Source organism: Aotus nancymaae, unplaced genomic scaffold, assembly GCF_030222135.1.
Source record: "Aotus nancymaae isolate 86718 unplaced genomic scaffold, 86718_ANA_hifiasm-v0.15.2.pri h1tg000029l, whole genome shotgun sequence".
NCBI lineage: Eukaryota > Metazoa > Chordata > Mammalia > Primates > Aotidae > Aotus > Aotus nancymaae.
This window is the reverse complement of record NW_026988442.1, coordinates 20,000,424-20,022,215: the sequence shown is the minus strand read 5'-3', so window position 1 is coordinate 20,022,215 and position 21,792 is coordinate 20,000,424. Positions and strand designations below refer to the sequence as shown.

The 21,792-nt window shown below is 37.1% G+C and overlaps 1 long non-coding RNA gene and 1 pseudogene across 3 annotated transcripts in view; both read left to right on the top strand.

Moving 5' to 3' along the window:
* LOC105719131 (uncharacterized) overlaps positions 1-21,792 on the top strand; it is a 272,253-nt gene that overhangs the window by 189,198 nt on the left and 61,263 nt on the right. The window lies entirely within an intron of this gene.
* Positions 13,213-13,930, top strand: LOC105719026 (cAMP-dependent protein kinase catalytic subunit gamma-like; annotated as a pseudogene).

Here is a 21,792-nt window from a genome sequence, read left to right as displayed (position 1 = left end):
CGGATTTTCACATGGTGGCTCCTTCTAATCATTTAAATCTCATTTCAGCAGCTATATCATTGGTCTCTTCTTCAACATCACCTCCTTGAAATTAGTTCATTTGCAGCTAACACATTGGCTTGGTATATAATATCCTTAGCACTCAGAGAAATGCTTGGCTCCTGGAAGGCTCTCAACAACTAATTGCTGGTGGATGAATTTAGGATGTAAACCTATAAATTGCCAGACAGGGAAGGAGATTCAGGGTGGAGGCCCATGCTGGCAGGCTATTTTTCCATTGGTTCCATTGGTCCAGAGTATTGAAGAATCAGGCAGTGGAGAGTAGGAAAACATCACGCATAATCCAGAAGAGCCATATGGTTTTGGTGCTTGTTAGGCCTTTAGAACTGGACTAAAGCTCTTTCACTATGGAACTAAGAGTTTGATTTTTTTCACAACCAAGGAGACTTTGGGCAGGTCCAGAGCTGAGCTGTAGTTCTGATTGTTACAAAATGTGGTTGTGAATTGTTTTCTTCTTCTTCTTCTTCAGTGATAATAAACTAGAAAAACAATCAAGCAAAGAATTCGCACACACACAAACACACACATATATTTATTTATTTATATTTATATATATGTGTGTGTGTGTTTAAAATTTTGGGAAATGATAGACTATAGGAAATGTTGAGGTTTCTTTCATAGAATATAAAGAAATATTGATTCTGTTAAATAAAAGTGGAGAGCATTAAGAAGTAAACTATGCTGAGACCAAAAAAAAGCAGGAAGAAAGACAAAAAGAAGTTGATTTAAAAAATGCTAAGAATGTTTATGAAAAAATTCATCTTATAGTCAAAATTATCATGAGAGGTAGTAAAAATATAATCAACATGCAAAAAATATAAAAAATATATCCCTAAGAGTAATTAAAAATATGAAGAAAAAGACAAATTGATAAATTGGCTCAGAGGTCAGCAATTACAGCCCTCAGGACTGACTCCAACCTGTTTTTATAAATAAAGTCTTATTAGAACACCATCACAGGGGTTGCTTTAAGTATCATCTGTGGCTGATACAAGCTACACTGGCAAATATAATGATTGCAACAGACCCTATATGATCCACAAAGCCTAAACTGTTTACTCTCTGGTTTTTTAGAGAAAAAGTTTTTGGCCACTGAACCATGTAAAAGAAAATAGTTATGGTGGTAACAGAATAAAGATTCAATTTCCCAATGTTTGATATTTTTGGCAAAAGAAATAATAACAAATGTACTAATGAGATTTATTACAGAAAGAAGGAACACTTTCCTTATTGGGCAAAGACTTACATATAAGATAGAACTGAACATACATATAAAATCATTTAAACTGTCTATGAACATATGAAAATAATGTTATAACAGTAATCTGAGGCAATACTTAAACTATACTAAATAAAAGCTCAGTATAACTAAAAGAGATATGGGAACACACTACAGTTATCTTGTTTTATAGACATAGTAACTATTCATTTCTGGTGCCTCCTTTCTCTGTCAAATGTCCCAGTTTGGATGATAAGTTTATATGATTACTCCATTCATAGAGGTTATCACTAAGTAATGGGCAAAACCAACTTTAGTAATATGATAAGTTGTATTTTAGCTAAGGTTTTTGGATAAATATTAATGAAAGACAATATTTTGGTCAATGAAAGGGGAAAAATACCTTCACAATTACCTGATTAGATGAAGGCAAACAAAGTACAGTTTGTATAAATTGAAAAAAGCAGAAAAAAGAGGAAGCTATCAGGAATAAAATAGGACACAGAAATATGCTTAACATTTTGATACAACAATAAATGTAAATGTTTAAAACACCACTTTGTAGAGAATCAAGTCTCTTGGTTGTATTAAAAATAATCTTCATTTATATGTTTCTTTGAAGAAAATAACCTGAAACAAAATTACAAAAAGCAAAATAAAAGAAGGGAGAGAGAGGAAAAAATAGGCTATGGAAAAATTGAGGAGGAAAATATGAAAGAACAGCAAAAAATGAACAGCAAATTAATTTCAGACAAATTAAGGTCCAAGTCAAAATGCAGTGAATAAGAAAAGGAATCATTTTACAATGACAAAATAAAGAACTTGGTAGCATAATACATATCTAGAACCCATATAAGTAGACATTAGCAAAAAAACAGACCATGTAAGCAAAAATAAAGTAGAGCGGTAATGATTGTCATGATACAGTACATGTGAATATGTATATTTAACTCTCTCCATATAGAATTTTTAGTATATCACATAGAATGCCTCTTTTGAAACACAATAATTATTCAATATTATATCAAAATACATGCCTCTAAATTTCTTGCAGAAGAAATTTTATATGCTATTTTTGGATTATAACACACTAACAATTGAAATTAATTGTTTGAATTTAAACATATCTTCCCATCTACCCACTCTTCAAAATAATTGGGAACTTAAATAAGGCAAAACAACCATATGTTGCAGAAATTTCAGTGCATAGTCATAAAATTGAAGTAAAAGCTATTTTAAAATAAAAAAGAATACCATGTTTTATAGGTTATGAGATACAGTTAAATCTGTTTTGAGGGACGAATTCCATATTTGAATCAAATGATAATTCTACTTAACAATTATAGAATGGAATACAATGTAGCAAATAAAAACAATGAATGAGAGCTCTATATACCAACATAGAAAGGTCTTTAATACATATTTTAAATGGCAAACACAATAAGGTTTACAATAATATATTTCACATGATGGCTGTTAAGTTAAAATACAATAAAATCTTATATATATCTAGAATTTTTAAAAATGGTGATTTGGAAAGATACACACTAAATTGGAAACTGTTTACCTCTAGGGAGAGGAAGAAGGGAAAACAGCTGTAAAATGGGACTTTCGCTCTTTGGGAATTTTTACAATTAGAATAAGTTCACATCCTACCACAAGGCATATGCAAAAATTCTCATGCCAGTTTTGCTCATAAGAACCAAAACCTAGAAATAACTCAAATGTCCAGAAACAGTAGAATGGGTGGATACATTGTGATATATGCATACAATGGAATGCCATCTAGCAAAGACTATCATAAATGCAACAACATGGCTTAATCTATCAGACATGATTTTGAATAAAAGAAAATGCAAAACGGTATTTACAGTGTGATTTTATTCGTGGAAGGTTTAAAGACAGATGAATCTGATGAATGATGCTATAGATCAGCATAGTAGTTATCTTTGGAAATTAGAAAGGTATACTCCAAATCATAGACCAATTGGGTGAAAGCTCAGGGAAGCCCTCTGGAGTGCTGGAAAGTTTGACCTGATTTATGTGGTAGTTACGTGCATACCCACATAAGCATTCATTGAGTCATACACTTAAGATTTGTGTATTCTATAAGTTATATCGCCATAAAAGGAGTACACTCATATTATTGAATAAAATGAATAAATAACAAGAAAACTAAAACAAAAGGATTTAAAGGCAAAATGAAAAGTTTTTCCTGAAAAATGAAGTCTACAAATATGTGCTTTTCTGTTTTGTGTAGCCCTAGATCCACTGAGTTAAAAAAAATCTATAAAAATTGGTTTAAATGACCATATACCCCTATTCTACTGAAAGGAAGCACAATAGAAAGGATCTCCCTAAAATCAAATGGCAGGATTACTATGATGAAAATCTATCTGAAGATAGCTATGGTATCAAAAATTATAAAAATGCATATACCACAAATAGTAAATATTAGAGCACAAATTGAGATAATCAAATAATAGAGTCACAGGAATGTAAAATACCCATGTATAAGATAACTAAAAGCATATGTAGTATAGGAATAAATACACTATTAAGATCAAGGCACTGAATAAAAGGATAGACTAAATTGAAATAGAATCAAATAAAATTTTTGAGATAAAAATTCAGGGTTTGAAATTATATCCTCAACACAATAAACAATATATTTGAAAAAAAAAAAAAACAAAAGAAAATTAGATAACTGGGAGATATATGTAAGTACCTCAAAGATAAAATAAAGCTATTATTTAAAGCAACTGGGGATGAGGAGGTTGTTTATAAAGGAAAGAATTATACTGACAGCAAACTTTTTAACAGCAATCATAAATTCCAAAACATTGTCTTATAGTACCCTCAATGGGATGAGAGGAAATTACCATCATCCCAGAATCTTATATCCAGCTGAAGTAGCATTTTGGTATGATGGTGAATTATGGATATCGTCATAGAAACAAAGACTGAGTGAATTTACTACTCACACCTGGAAGAGATACTAAATATTACATTTCAGGAAAAATAAGAATTGAATCCATAAAGAAAGAGAGGACCAGAAGCAGCATTGGTGATCATTGGCATTAGTAAACTTATTTATTTATTTATTTTAAGTTAATTTACTTTTTATTGAGACAGGGTCTCACTCTGTCATCCAGGCTGGAGTGCAGTGATACCATCTTGGCTTATGCAACCTTTGCCTCCAGGGCTCAAGTGATCCTCTCACATCAGCCTCCCAAGTAGCTGGGACCACAGGAGTGTGCATCCATGCCCAGCTAAGTTTTGTATTTTGTAGAGATGAGGTTTCACCATGTTGCCCAAGTTGGTCTTGAACTCCTGGGCTCAAGCGATCCACCAGCCTCGTCCTCCCAAAGTGCTGGGATTATAGGCATGAGCCACCATGCCCAGCCTATGTTAATTAACTTATAACTAGATCTACAGAAGCACTGATAGTATAAAGCAAAAATAACAATTACTACGTTGAGTTCTACAAATAGCAGGTGAAATAGAATGGGACATTTGGAGCTGGAGGATTCCAAGTTTTTAAATTGTTTTGGATAAGTGTTGAGATACTAATTACTTACTGTATCATTCCTAAGCCACTTGTTCATATGAAATACTTGAAGTATCCATTCAAAATTAGTAAAAGAAATTACTTTTCCAAATCAATCAGAAGGTAGGAAGACATTGAGAAAGGGATAAAGAAAACCCAATGGAAGGTAAGAAGAAAGGGAAAAGGGAAGCAAAGTAAAAAACATAGTAAATGGAACAAAATGAAATTATAGAAATGAAAGGATGTATGAGTCACCACAATAAATATAGCAGATAAACTTGTTAGAATGGAGACTCACAAATTGGATTAAAAATTACATAATTCAGCTAATTGTTGTTTATAAGAAAAACACCTAAAATGTGATATAGAAAACTTGAAAGTGAAGGCAAATAAAAATAGTGTGAATATATTAATACAGAAAAAAGTATATTTCAAGACAAAATGCATTTTATGAATAAACAGAGTAATGACATAAAGATAAAAGTAGAAAACAATGGTATTTAAAAATTTGCTTTTGAGAGCAAATTGGAAATATGTAGTAATTTTGAACATGCACATATACTTGTAATTTCACTTGAGATATATTTTGTAGAGAAGCTATTGTATATGTCCTGAGTAAATACAAGGATATTCTCTACAATGTTTGCATTCTAAAATATCTAAGAAGGAGAAACACATCCTTTATTAGTGGTAGAATAGAGAAGTTGTGGTTTGTATAGACATTGAAATTCTGTAAAACAATTAAATAATATAGCAAATCTCAAAAATATGACATTGAATGGAAAAAGGAAGTTGCAGTAGATTACTGTATTGGTTTTACCAAAAACTTGGTGGCTTAAAATAACATACATTTATTATATCAAAGTTTCTATAGGTGAGAAATCTTGGCATGGCTTAACTAGACTCTGTGCTTCAGCATCTTACCAAGTTACATTCCAGGTGACAACCAAGGTTGTGGTCTCATCAGAGGCGCCACTGGGGAAGGAATTACTTCAAATATCCCTCAGTCTGCTGGGATAATTATGTTCTTATGGCTGCACAACTATACCTGGCATGCACAGCATGCTCTAGTTTCTTTCAAGAAATCTTCTGCAGCTCCTAGAGGTCACTCAAAGTTCCTTGCCACATGAATTTTTCTAATATGACTACTTCCTTCATGGCATATTGCTTCTTCAAAATCAGCAAGGGAGAAAGAGACTCTAGCAAGATGATGATACATGCTTAACATAATCACATGAACAAATCACATACATAGCATCACTTTCGCCTCATTACATGGATCAGAAGAAAATTAGAGGTCCTGCTCACACTCAAGGGGATTACACAAATGGGTAAATACTAGAAAGTCTTGATCATGGAAATCACTTTAAAGTCTGTCCCTCACAGTTACATATATCATTTATATAAATGTGTCAAAACATAAAAATAAAACCAGTAACTCATTTGAATTTCTAGGATATGCTGAGTGAAAAAAAATTTCAAAAGGTGCATAATGTATTATTCCATATATAAAACATTCCTATGATGATAACATTATAGAAACATAGAAGAGATTAATGGTTTCCAAGATTCAGGTACAAAGGGAGGCCAAAGGAGGGGGACAGAGGTGAGTGTGAGTATCAAAGAACAACAAGAAGTATATGGAACTATTCTGTATCTTGACTGTATCAATGTCAATAACCTGGTTGTGAACACTGCACTGTGATTTTGCAAGATGTTAACATTAAAATTCTGGGGAAAACTGGGTAAAGATTACCAGGATTTCTCTGTATTATTTCTTAAAACTGCATGTGATCTACAATTATACAAAAACGTTTAATCAAAAGCAAAAAAGAAAGTAGAAAAAAATTTCACAAACTAAAACCCAAAAAGCAGAGTACAAATTCTGAATGGTAAACAGAAAGCTGTAAGACAATAATAGATGAAGGAAAAACCTGGCCAAGATCTGGTTGACATAAGGAAGCTAATTTTCAAGGAGATAATTAAAATCATTATTGGAGGGAGTAGAGGGTAGAATTTCTCTGCAGAAAATGAAGTCAGTAACTTGAAGGGCAAGGTTGAGGGACTTTCAAAATAGAGAAGAAAGGAAAAAACACTGAATGTCTTAATGAGTGCACGTCAGTCATTAGTCTTCTGTTTATATTACCTTACATAGAAAACTTGTGAATACAAATACAAGTATTGTGTCATATGTATTATGTGATATATATGTATAGACATATATGCATAATATGAGATGCATATTCTCTGACTACTTTTCAAAGAAGACATGAATACTATTCTATAAGGTAATATATGGTTATTAAAATATATTTTCTTTGAATTACTACTATTAGTTATTTTAATTTTCTATTTTATGTTTTTAGATATGTAATTTTCTATCATGAGTATAAATTCTAGATGCAAAATAATGAATGATTAAAATCAGTATAATTTTGTGCATATTGCACATCTGCAATTATGTAAAAATATATACAACCAAAAAAACTGGAAGGAAGTATTGTATACCAAATGTAACAGTGATTCTGCCTGGGGGACTGGGTTTTAGTTGTTTTTAATTTCTCCACATAATACTGTATAGTTTCCAGATTTTATACAGTGATCAGATGTTCATTTTATAATCATACAAATAAACAAAATTAGTATATAAAATTTTATAGGTACTATGTGACAGCAAATATATAAAAATATACACTGCAAATTGATGGGAAGGAATACAACAGAAGTTCAGAATATTAGAGACAACTTTCTAAATTCTTTTAGGTTTCATATACTTTTAAAACTTGCATCATGAGCATGTATTATTTTGGTAATGGAAATACCCCTAAAGAAAATGAAAGTTTTTAATTAACTGATTTAAGCATGGAAAAGTATTTTCTAAGCATAAAACAATAAAAAAATTATGAAAAGAAGGAGGCATCCAAATAGCCAATTACAGGTTGGTGCAAAAGTAATTGAGGTTTTTGCCAATGAAAGTAGTGGCAAAACCACTATTACTTTTGCACCAACCTAATAAAACATGGAAACATATTTCATCCCCCTAAATGCAATTTCCAAACTGAATTTTTTTTGGACATGCACATTAATTTTCTTCTTTTCTATTATATTTAAGTCAAATTTTAGATGATATTCTCATAGTGGACTATTATGCATTTGTTAAAGATCCTATTTGAGAAAATATGTAGTAAAATGGGAAAATATAATCTTTGGAAAAAAGAAAAAGTATTGCGTTTGCATTTTCTTTTGAACTTATCTAAATATATAGTTTTATGAATGAAGAAAACAAACCAAAATGTTCACCATAGTTATATTTTAGGGTTGGGATTTCAGGAGACTTTAATTTTCTTTCTAAATGCCTGTATGTTTCAAATATCTAAAATCAAACCATAAAATAATTAGATGAAATAATAGATATATTAAAACAATATCAAGAGCCAACATATATAAGTTTAAAAGATTATGTTCTTGGCACTACAATTTCACTAACATAGAGTTCTCTAGAACATCTTATAAGATTCACTCATTCAACAATTACTTATTGAATGCCTACCATCTGTCAAGGACTATAATAGGTCTCTGAATAATACAGGAAATCCTGTATGTTATGAACAAATTGAAGATCTTTCCCCCATGCAGCTTACCTTCAAAGATGGAATTTGGAAAACCATCTACTTCAAGTCCCACTTGTGCATAGTTATTGAAGACCCAGCCTAGGCCAAGCACCAGGCTAGTGCAGGGACTCAAAGGGAGCAAGACTGACACAATCCCCATCCTCATTGAAACTGAGTGCAAAAGAATATTTCTGAAAGCATGGTTCAGTATGCCAGAAAGACTGTCCTTATGGTTATACTGTGAAGTTCAGGAACCTACATTTCAACGGTTCTTCAGATGATTTGGATGCACAATGCAGTTTGAGAACCACTGTGCTAGTACAGCTTCAGTGTCAAAAAGATGGATATTGCACTGCCCAGAAGTTTCAGAGAGTGTATTAGTTTGCTAAGGCTGCCCTAACAGAATATCACAGATTGAGTGGCTTAAATAATTTACTTCCTCATAGTTCTAGAGGCAGGGTTGGTTTCCTCCGAGGCTTCTCTCATTGGCTTGCAGATGGCGGCTCCCTCACTGCCTCTTCTCATGGTCAACCCTCTGTGCATGCCCACTCTTAGTGTCTGTTTCTCGTCTTATAAAGACATCAGTCATATTGGACTAGGGTTCCAACCTAAAATTCTCATTTTAACTTAATCACTTCTTTAAAAACCTTATCTTCATATGTGGTTACATTCTGGATACTGCGGGATCAGGACTTCAGTATATGAAATTTAGGGGGGACCACACTCTATTCTTTAATCACCTTTAGGGACCTCTCATATTCTTGTCCGCTCTCTGTTTGCATACCTCCAGCGATGAGGAATGCAACTGTCTGTAGGTGGAAAGAATCTAAATCTGTCTCTGAGTAGAAGACCACAAGGCCCAGACATTTCCAGCAGAACGGGGTTGAGCTCTTCAGCCCTCTCTCTTCCCTTTCTAAGGTGCCTGTGACATTTTTCATTCTTAAAAGGGATTTCTTACCTTCGTTATTACTATTATTTTGTATTTTAACCGACCAAATGGAAAACTTCCTGGTGCCTTTGGGGAGGAATTACAAAGGCAGTTTTCTTAAATCAGAGCAACTCAAAAAACTCCTTTCTCTGGCGGCCTGATTTTCACTCCTGGGTCACATGTCACTTCCAATTGTGGGCATGATGCTCCAGTTCCCCTTGGGCCTAAATTTCACCCGAGTAAATCCTCTCCTTCAGCAGCTGCAGAACTGTGTCAGGGAGAGTGATCTTCAGGCACACACTTCTGCAGAAGACAGCAGCTGAGCCTGGCATGAACCCCCGGAGTCAGTCATCTCCCATAGACCTGTTATCGACTCTGATGTGGCCTCCCTCAGCCAGACACTAACAAACAGAGACCAATGGGTAAAAGAGAAGGAGCTGGAGTCCTGGGGATGGGGTTTTATTTTCATTTTTAAATAATGGTGAGTGTTTCCGAGAGAAAATGCTGAAATGGCTGGGGTAATGAAAAATACCCTGAGTAGAATTCTCTCTGGTTGTATCCAGTTTGGCCAAATGTTTTTTGGGGATCTAGTGATAGATGAATTGATTCCCTAGAAAGCCTTAAAGGTAATTTGCACACCCTGAGAAAGGTCTAAAATATCCTCAGGGAACCTCAGACTCCTTTCTAGTGTGCAGCCCTTTGATAGTTATGTGAACCAGAAGCTCCTTTTTACCTCAGCATTTTGTTATGAAAAATTTCTAATACAGAAAAATTGAAAGGAATTTACAGTGAAGACTTGTATACTCATCACCTGGATTCTACCATTAACATTTTACTATACCTGCTTTATCTTGTATCAGTGTATCTCTCTGACCAGTCATCAATCCATTTTAATTTTTGGTTGCATTTCAAGGCAAATTGCAGACATCATTATATTACCTCTAAATACTACTGCATGTAGACAGAGTTCAGTATTTATTTACTTTTTTTCCTCTTAAGAGGTAAAACCTGCTTCCATTGAAACACACGAATCTCATGTGCGTTTGTTGACTTCTGACGAATGCATACACCTATCCAACCTAAATTACTATCAATATAGAACAATGTCATCACCCAGAAAGTTCTCTCATGCCCCTTTCCAGTCAATTCCCATTACCTTCCATTTCCCAGAAAAACTCTGTTTTTAAGTTTTTGTACCCCACATTAGCTTTATATGTTCAGATGTTCACAAAACTGGAGTGATGTATTATGTACTCTTGCATGTTTTCTGTTGCTCAGCACGGTATTTTTGAAGTTTATCTATCTTGTGCATACTACATCAGTAGTTTGTTCCTCTTATTGCTAGGTAGAATTCCATTGGGTTAATATACCAGTTTGTTTATCCATTTTTTAATTATGGATAAATTGGCTTTTTAAAGCTATGGCAAATATGAATAAAGTGACTATGACTATTCTTTTTTCTTTAAGATGGAGTCTCTCTCTGTCACCAGGCTGGAGTGCAGTGGTGTGATCTAGGCTCACTGCAACCTTTCTCTCCTGGGTTCAAGTGATTCTCTTGCCTCAGCCTACCGAGTAGCTGGGACTACAGGTGTGTGCCACCATGCCTAGCTAACTTTTTGTATTTTTAGTAGAGATGGGGTTTCACCATGTTGGACAGGATTGTCTCAATCTCCTGACCTTGTGATCCACCCGCCTTGGCCTCCCAAAGTGCTGGGACTACAGGCATGAGCCACCGTGCCCTGCCCACTATGACCAATCTTATACAAGTACAAGAGCCAACTTTTTGCCTGTCCATATGCACAACATAATATTTTCAGCCATATCATCCATCCATCCATCTATTCGTTCTCCCTCTCTTCCATCCATTCAAACATCCATTGTGTATTCATTGCATACCAGGCACTGTTCTACCACTGGCAATACAAAGTCAGAAAATACATCCATGTTCTTTAAAGAATCTAGTGGAAGAACTCTGCAGATAAACAGACAATTATGAAATCATGGAATTAGAGCTAAAATGGAGACTGCAGAGAAAGAAGCAGCTAACCAGATGGAGGAGAATTAGACAAGACTTCCAGATAGGTCAAGACTGATGGAAAGAAACAGGCTACAGGATTTCCAATAACATTACATGGAAATTTTAGTAATAAGTGTTGTGATGCTCTGTCTTCAATAAAAGTCTTAGCCCTCACTGTAGAACTTATTTCAATGGAGGTGATTTCACAAGGGGCCTTAGTGAATCAATTTGCTCCTTGAAATCAGTTCTCCTAGAGCTTACAATCTTTATTTGCATACCTCCTGCAGGTCTGTCTCAAATTTTCATCTCACTTGACTTGAAACTTTCAGAGGAAAGACAGTAGTTTGCATTAGGAGGTTATTTTATTCTCAAGTTTATAGAGTTCTTCTGGAAAGCTCTGTGGAGCGGACTCATAGAATTAGCCAGGTTTCTTAAGTGTGAAAATTCCAGAATGGACTCATTCTGAAATATAGGTTTTATTTTAGTCACTGGTAGGGTTTCCAAATAACATACAGGACACCGAAGTAAATTTAAATTTCAAAAATGGTTTTTTAGTATAATTATTTCTCAAATATTGCATGGGGCATAAGTGTGTTCTAAATATTCGATGTGATATATTTATATTAAAAATGATTAGTTGATTAGTTGTTTCACTGAAATTCAAATTTAATTGGGCATTCTGTATTTTTATTTGCTACATCTGACAAGCCTAGTCATTGGGGAAAGAGGCTTTCTGCCCAAGTGAATTCTACCCATGAATAAAACCAATCCCATAAAAGACCAAAAAATAATCATGGAGAAAATTTTCAATTGTACTGTACGTCTCCAGGTCTTTTAACTAGAATATACAGGCCTAACACAAATTTCTTGATCACCTGAAGTCATTAGTATTAACATCAATTTTTGTGATGTGTGATGTCCTCTAAGGTACTTGGGGTATTATGGGCTGCCTGTCTGTATGCCCCAGACATTTGTGACTTTAGAATTCTGAATCTGACTTTTTTGTTTGTTTGTTTGATTTTTTTTTTTTAGACAGTTTCACTTTTTTTTTTTTTTTGAGACGGAGTTTCGCTCTTGTTACCCAGGCTGGAGTGCAATGGCGCGATCTCGGCTCACTGCAACCTCTGCCTCCCGGGTTCAAGCGATTCTCCTGCCTCAGCCTCCCGAGGAGCTAGGATTACAAGCATGTGCCACCACGCCTGGCTAATTTTTTGTATTTTTAGTAGAGGCGGGGTGTCTGCATGTTTGTCAGGCTGGTCTAAAACTTCTGACCTCAGGTGATCCGCCCACCTCGGCCTCCCAAACTGTTGGGATTACAGGCGTGAGCCACCGCGTCCAGCCAGTTCTATGAGTTTTAAAACAAATGTAGACCACCACCAACACATTGTAACCACCAGCACGATCAAGATACAGACGTGTGCCATCACTTCCCGCATTCCCTCAGGCTGTCCCTTCATAGTCCAACCCTCCCCTAACCCCAAGCCCTGGCAATCACTGACCTGTTCTCTCACACTATAGTTTTGCCTTTTCTAGAGTGTCATAGAAATGGATTCATACGCTAAGTCCCCTTTAGAGTTGGCTTCTCTCACTTGCATCATGCCTTTTCGATTTATCCATATTGTTGAGGGCAGCTGGGTGATCTTGGCTCACGGAAGCCTCGCGGTCCCAGGCTCAAGAAATCCTCCCACCTCAGCCTCCCATTAGCTGGGACTGTAAGCCGGGACCCGGGGCGCGGGGGATGGGTGGGGGGTCGCGGCGCCGCAGCCGAGGCAGCCAACTCCAGGGGGCGCTACCGCCGCCGCCGCGAGACCCCACGTCCAGGCCGCCATAACCGCCATGGGCAACGCCCCCATCAAGAAGGACACCGAGCAGGAGGACATGAAAGAGTTCCTAACCAGAGCCAAAGAAGATTTCCTCTACAGATGGGAACACCCCGTTCAGAACACCGCCAGCTTGGATCAGTTTGAACTGCTCAAGACGCTGGGCGCCGGCTCCTTCGGGCGGGTGGTGCTGGTGAGGCACCGGGAGAGCGGCGGCCACTACGCCATGAAGATCCTCAACAAGCAGAAGGTGGTGAAGCCGAAGCAGGTCGAGCACGTCCTGAACGAGAAGCGCATCCTGCAGGCGATCGACTTTCCTTTCCTCGTCCAGTTCCATTGCTCCTTCAGGGACAACTCCAACCTACGAGATGGCCGTGGGCTTCCCGCCCTTCTACGCCGACCAGCGGATCCAGATCTACGAGAAGATCGTCTCTGGGAAGGTGCGGTTCCCCTCCCACGTCAGCTCTGACCTCAAGGACCTGCTGCGGAGCCTGACGCAGGTGGACCTCACCAAGCGCTTCGGGAACCTCCGGAATGGGGTCGGCGACATCAAGAACCACAAGTGGTTCACCACAACCAACTGGATCGCCATCTGTTTTAAACGAGTTTGTCAGCTCTATTCAGGCCAGGTCTTGCTGGTGTATCCAGGAACAGGGTGTGGAAAGAGGGGCTCAAACTTAACTCCAGCACGGAACAGGCACCACTTGCTAAGAGAGGATGAATGAAAAGCACACCTGCCTTTCAGAGTAATCCTGCCTTTTGCAGGGTCACAGTGTACTGTTCCCATATCAGCTCTTCCACGCCTGGGGCGCGGAGCCAACCTGACAGCTCCCGCCGGGGCTGAAATCGGATATCTCTTCCTACAGGCACCTCGGGTGCAGGTCCCGTGTAGGCGCGCAGCTCTGGGCCCAGCTTCTGCTCTTGCTCCTACTCCTCCTTGGCACCAAGGGCCAGCGCCCTGACCCGCAGCCTCGGCCGCCGAGGTGCCAACCCGCGGGGACCCCTGAATCTGACTTTTTAAAATCGTAGTTTTAAATTATAAGGCCATCAGTTAAACCTGCTTGTGGCAATCAATATTTATTTTCCGAGAACCCAGAAATACTAAAATTTTCTCTTGTCTAAACTGATGTTAAAAAAAAAAAAGACATCTGAATCTTGCTTAAAATATGTAGGTTTATGTATGCTTAAAATATAGAGGTTTATGTAAACCTCTATAGCTTCAGAATTTTTTTTATAAAATAGTACTTATAATTAGTCATTAGAAACACATATCTTTAAAGATATGTCTTTAAAGGGCTTTAAAGGGTTAGAGGGTGATTAGAAACTGAAAGTTAGGCCAGGCTCAGTGGCACACGCCTGTAATCCCAGCACTTTGGGAGGCCGAGGCAAGTGGATCACCTGAGCAAGACCAGCCTGACCAATGTGGAGAAACCCCTTCTCTACTAAAAATACAAAATTAGCTGGGCGTGGTGGCACATGCCTGTAATACCAGCCACTCTGAAGCCTGAGGCAAGAGAATTGCTTGAACTGGAGAGGCAGAGGTTGTGGTGAGTTGAGATTGTGCCATTGCACTCAAGGGTGGGCAATAAGAGCAAAACTCCATCTCAAAACAAACAAACAAACAAACAAACAAAGAAACAGAAAAACTGAAGGTTGCCATCGGAATATTTTATATCCTCCAAACAGTGCATTCATTCAATTTATGTAATTGCATAAATCCACTAAGTAGATTTCTACCTGGCTTCATGTAACCATGCTAAGCATGGTTAGCTTCAACATTTAAAGTGTTATTTGAATGTTGAAAGCATAGTTCTCTCTCATCTAGATCTTTCTTGAGTGCGTTCTCAGGATACACATTAGATCTAAACTTCTTCTGTACATTTAATTTTGATTTCCTTTCAACCAAACAGAGAAAAAACAATTTTTTTTTAGCTACGTATTTCAAGACGAGGACTCAGCTTTTAGCTGAGTTGAGCCTAATCCTCAGCAGTACATGGTCTCTTTCTCTGGGAATCTTTGTGCTAAAGAGTCTAAGTCCTCATGACATTTGCCAGGGCACACAGAAGTCACTGCTGGCAGATATTCATAGAAGTTGGGGTTAACATTCTTGCATCAAAATTCTTGAAAACATATCTAGTAGATTACCTAAAGTATATATCCTGCTATAAACATCCACCAAAGTCTATTACCTGTAAAGATGCTGCTTTCTGTAAAGGAAGTATCCTCACTATTTCAGTGATAACTCAGATCCGCAGGGAAGAACCATAATTACACCACGGGATTGTGCATAATCATCAGTTTAGCTCCATCAGACTGGACCATTGCTCACTCTTGACTTTGATTCCTGACTTGGGACAATCATATTTACCTGCCATGCTATTTCTGGGCAATGAATTATCCATCTTTTTTTGATATAAAAACTCTGCTTGCACAGTGGTTCTCAAATGGCAATGTGTATCTAAGTTACCTGGAGAGCTGTTGAAAATGTGGGTTCTTGGGCCTTACACTATAACGATAAAGCCAGACTCTCTGGCATATTGAGCCATGCTTTTAGAAACATTCTTCTCTATCTAAGTTCCCTGAGGATGGGAACTGCATCAGTCTTGCTCCTTTGAATCCCCTGCATTAGCCTAGTGCTTGCTTGGCTCAGGGTAGGTCTTCAATAAATATTTGGTAAATGAAGAAATCACAAAAGGCTAAAAAATGGTAGATGGCAGAGTAGCCCCAGTGAGTAGTTTAAGAAGAATTTTAGGCGAAGGCATTCCTATTAACATGAGGGATCAGTTGAAGACAGCTTTTCTGAAGCTTCATTTTTTTCTTTTGAATTTTTAATAAATATCACTTTTTGTGTTAAAGTATAAAACGTACTATGCCAGGATGTAAAATATGGTTTCACTGCAATACATTATCCTCTCTCACTCTTCTTACCTCTCTCTCTCCCTCCCTCTCTTCCTTCCTCCCTCCCTCCCTTCTCCCTCCCTCTCTTCCTTCCTCCCTCCCTTCTCCCTCCTTCTCTTCCTTCCTTCCCTCCTTCCTTCCTTCTTTCTTAAATATAAAGAATGTTCTAGAAAAATGTTTGCTCAATGCTCAATTTTTGAGTAGTAAGGTTTTAGGCACTTTTTCTACTTTTTCATGTTACATAACTTTTTTTGTAATAAGTTCACATTATCAGAAGAAATTAAAGTCAATAATTATTTAAACTTAAAAAAAAATCATGCCTTTTTACAGGCTGGAAATTAGAGTCAATCAACACATTTGATCTCAGAACCTACAAAGATGAGTCAGAAGAGAGTGTAGGCATCAAGTCTAGTTGTGATGGCCTGCCTTTTCTTCTAAAGAGTTCTCTGTGAAGGCCTCCAACCTGTATTTTAGACCATGCCTCTATAGGTCTCTAAAGCTCCCTTCTCTGAACCCATCATCTAGGATTTGCTTGGAAATTACCTGTGCTTGTGACTGTATATTTCAAGCCTTCCATGTGCACACTAAGGGAGCAGTTTTCACGAGGCTCAGGCTGGTGGTGAAAGCTCCTGCATCAAAGAGTAAGCCCTGGATTCACCTGAAGATCTTTAGGTCTCTGGGATCTCTCTGGACATAAAAAAGAAAATGGAAAGACCAGCTCATGTTTTTAAACAGGTCAAATCATCCTTTGTAGGAACTTCTCTGGGGACTTATCCCTTTTGCAAGGAATGGAGGCCAAGTGTGTAATATTCAGGAAAGAACTAGCTCCAGTGGAATAGTCCAGCTTGTACCCCAACCGACTCCAAGACCAACTTTCCACTTCTCTTTTCACAACCCTCTTCCACAAATATCTTAGCTCTGCCATAAGTTTTTCTGTCTGATTTCCAAACATATTTTTCTTGAAAGACTCTGTTCTTCCTGATGCTCCCATTGAGGAACAGCCCACCATGTACTTTCAAAGCTAGATCTTCATTCCTTTCCCATGACATGCTTTTCTCTTGCTCCTTGATAAATCTTATTGTGGCATAACCAATACTGTAATCAAACACACTTCCATACTCCTTTAAGAATACAGAAAAGTTACATTTCCTAGCTTCCTTTGTCATTTAGTGGAGCCATGAGGCTATTTCTAGCTAGTGTGATATGGATAGCAGTGATGTAAGGCAATTCTTGGCTGACTCTTAAAACCTCTTGAGAGATCTATATTCTGTGTCATTCCTCATTGTGAAGATGAAGGCAATCCACTGAAGATTCAGAAGAATTCTGAGGTCCTAAGGAATAGTAGAACCCCTAACTTGATGTGGATGAGGATACTAAATCACTGTGTGAGCAACAGCTACTCAGTAGAGCTGCCTGACTATGAACATCTGAATTGGACTTTGCATAAGCAGGAAATGAACTTTGATTGTGTTTATCCATTTAGATTTAGTTACTTTTTATTCCTATAGAATAATATAGCCAACCTTAATGTTAACACTTACTCATACTTCAAAATCTGCTTAAGGCATTCCTGTCTCTGTCTAGCTTTCCTGAGTACCATACACAGGTGAGGTTAACCCAAATTAATGTCTCCCTTGGAAATGTCCTTATTACAATATATCATAAACATTTTCCCACATCCCTTTCTCTCCCACTAGACTGCAAGTAGTGCAAGAGCAGGGTGTTGACTTGTTCATTTTTGTAAATTTACTGCTGATCACTGCATCTAAAACATTCCAGGCTGTCCTGTAAAAGGGTGGAATCTATACTAGAAGAAAATCTGTTTCACCAAAATATGTGTTCTTGTTTATTGCTTCTCAGATAGAGCTAGAGGGGAAAGAAGCCTAGATCCAGTGGATCTGAATGGCAGGTTCAATTCTCAACAGCCTCCTCTGGGTAGTAAGAAGGCTTGATATCCTCATGGAAGTATTTGTATTTTTTTCCTCTTTACAGTCTCCTGTAAGCATGATTATAGACAAATGGCCAAAGATGGCCAAAGATGGCCAAAGATGAGTACAAACCCTTTGAAGGCATGGCTTGTCTTTCCAGAGATGCTGTCCTTCCTGGATACCACACTGGGGAAGTGACAGTGATCTTCGTCTCTGACCCAAGACCAGGCATTAAGCAGTCATGACAGAGATTCCCTGCTCATTATTTTCTGTTCAAGAACAAAATGCCTTTGGAGCAGCCCAGAAAAGATGAAGATCCAACGCCCAGCTGCAGAGCTGGAAGGGAGCACATAGCAGTGGCCTAGGAGGATCTCTTCCATGATGCTGCCTTTTCTGGGAAATGCATTGCGTGCTTTGCATGGCTTTCTTGGGGTGGAGGGCTCTAATATACAAATGTGTGCACACAGTAGTTTCTGGAGATGTGGGTTTTCTCTCTTTTTACAGTAACTCAAGGAAAGTCAATGCATTTAGAAACCAGAGTGGTTTTCTTCAGATGTTAAGTTACATTTTTACTTCCCCAGTAAACTCTCAATCTCCTCATCTAATTGGTCATGAACTTGTGAAAACAAAAAAAGAGGATTATCCTGAATCATTTACCATGAACTGGGACTGAGTGTGAAAAAGTTGAAGATAAGTGTAACTTCTAAGAAATCAGAGAGTGGTGGAATTATCATAATATTGCTCCACACAGCTACAATGTTCATAAAATGCAAAGACTGGTTCCATGGTGCATGAAGACTGCAAGCACCAGTGAATATTTGCAATGAGTTCCATACAATGAGTCCCTGAAACACACTGTACACACTTACATCTCTTGTATTCTGTTTTAGGAGAAGGATGAAAATAGTTACAGTTTATAAAGTATCTACTGTATGCTGGTTACTATTCATTCCTTAACAACTATTTACTAAGTGCTTTCCATAAACTGGCAACTACAATGTACAAAGTTGAGTAAGATTTGGTTCTTGACCATAAGGAGATCACATTATTCAAACTGAAACTTGGAAAAAATTATTTTGCACTGGAGGTTGCAAAATAAGATGACTTGAGAGTAGAAGAGGGGACGAGGGATGTTCTTGCCAAGAAATGGGATTTACTAATAGGTTTAGGTGGGGTCTAAGAAACCCAGGGCATTAAGAAATGAAAAAAGCTTGAGACATTCTCCAGCTACTGTGTTTTCTGCAACATGTTCCACAGAATGCCAATCAGCAGGGTGCTCTGGGTACAAGTGCTCTGTGATCAAATGTGTTTGGGAAACTTTGTATATCATATTATGGAAATTTATTAAAAGACTTGCATGACACAATAAGGACTCTAAGAAGTTTTATAGGCAACAAAATGAATTACATCTCCTCTCCACCTACCACAATCCAGGGCAGTTCAGACTTATCCTACAATATATTATTTTGTCACTTAATATTTATTCATAGTTCATGAATTTGGTATTTTTGTCATCTTATTTTATAAAACACTGAAACAGTTTAACCTGGAACTTAGCACTACCTAAAAAAGGCTTTCAGTAATCAAATATGCATTTCATAATGACAATTATCATTAATCATGTATATATTTACTTGGGGCTATAAATCATTCATTATGGACTTCTTATCACTAACTCTCAAATATATTATGTTGTGTTATGTTGTATTATAAGATACGCCATAGGTGCCATATCAACTCATATAATCATATCATGTGTAATGGAGTGAAAATATTTATTAACAGCTTGCCACCAACATTCCATTTAGGGAATAAAAAAGATCTGGAGAAGTTTCTGGGAGAGAAGATTACACTTAAATATATAGGTCATCAGGCACCAAAGCAATTTAATCAAGGAATAGATCAATAATTTGGTTTGGAAAGAGAGAGAGAACGAAGAGCTATGCAGTCCTATATTGGGACTAGCAAGCCAAGTGTTCACTAACAGGGTTTGAGAGAAGTGACTCAACAGCATGGAAATGGAAGGAGACATCAGTGTCTGGAGTCCACTGCGAAGGGGCTGCAAAGAGCCAAGTAGTGATCATAGGTTGCATTCTGCTGTCTAGAAGAATGGAGGCGGTGGCAGTCCTGTTTTGCTCTAGGCTAGCTTGTTCATCCCTCTTCTGCACTTATGCTTCAGGGGCTTGGTCATCAGCAATTTCCAGAGTGACTGTATAGAAGTTCAGATCTGACCATGTTAGTTCCTCCTTTAAAACCATTCAGTGGCTTCCCATTGCACGAGGAATAAAATGTACCCTCTTCCTCCTAGCTTATAAGACCCCTCATGCCCTTCTCTTCTTCAGTTCTTTCCCTCGTGCCATGCTTTCTGCCTGAAATGTTCTCCCTTTCCTACTTTCCTTCCTGGTCCAGTTGACTTCTATTAATCTTTTGTAGATGTCACTGTTCCAGTTAAGCATTTCTTGACCTCCCAGACCAAGTTGTGCTATCCATTCTCATTCCATCCTCTCTGTTCTCTTCCTGGTGTTTAATTCTCAAGGGAGAACTCACCCTGCACTGGCATATAATATGAAAAATCTTGGAGGGAGCCCTTCACCCTGAAAGGGGATGAAGGTGTTCATAACATCCACCAAGATGGTCTCTCTCCCACATTGGAAGAGGGGGTCAACATGTTGGACAAAGACCAAGTATATTGTCAGTCTTTAGAGGTAATTAAAGACTGATATGATTCTCAAAGCCAGTGGTCTTCAAACTGGGGTATATGTTCCCTGAAGATTTGTAAGTATTTTCTGAGAGCTATGTAAAGAAATTTGGTTTTGGATTATCAACTTCCATATGAACTTTTCTCAAATTGTGCTAACTGATAAAAACCCAACAATTTCTCCTCATTATTTAATAATCTCCCATTTCCCATAAAAAACACAAAAGACCATATCTTTACTCATTGAGAGTCTCATTACTGTGCATTGGACTATCATAAAAAACTTCCAGGACACCAAAAGGATAATTCAAAACATTAAAAAATATTTTTGTTGTTTTTGTTTCTTATCTCAGTTGAAATAATGATATGAATAACAACGTTTTAAAAAGAAGCTTCCATTTCTATGTAGCTAATTTGTGAATAATTTTTCTAGGAATTTAATGTCCATAAAAACAAATGTAAAAAGAAATAGAATCAATACTGAATCCTCTTTCTTTCATGTAATTTGTCATAATCATCTTCATTAATAGAAGAATTTACAATACAATTGAATTGTTTCTGCTTCATAAATATTTGTCAAAATTTGTAATGTATGTATCTCTCCTTAATCCATGTCTTAATAATAATAATGATATATCCATATAGAAGACATTCTTTTTAATACTTGAACCATATAGTCCTAGGTTTAAACAAAATTTAAAATTTAAACAGCAATTTAAAAGTCAATTTATGTACATATTGTAGCAGATAGGTACAATCAATTAAATGTTTTATTTTTTAACTTTAATTTTAAGTTCAAGGGTACATGTGCAGATTTGTTTCATAGGTAAACTTGTGTCATGAGGATTTGTTGTACAGATTATTTTGTTACCTAGGTATTAAGCCTATACCCATTAATTGTTTTTCCTGATCCCCTCCACATGCATATGTATGCTCATTGAAGTACTATTCACAATAGCAAAGACATGGAATCAACCTAAATGCCCATCAATGATAGATTGGATAAAGAAATTGTGGCACATATGCACCATAGAATACTATCCAGACAGAAAAAAGAACAATT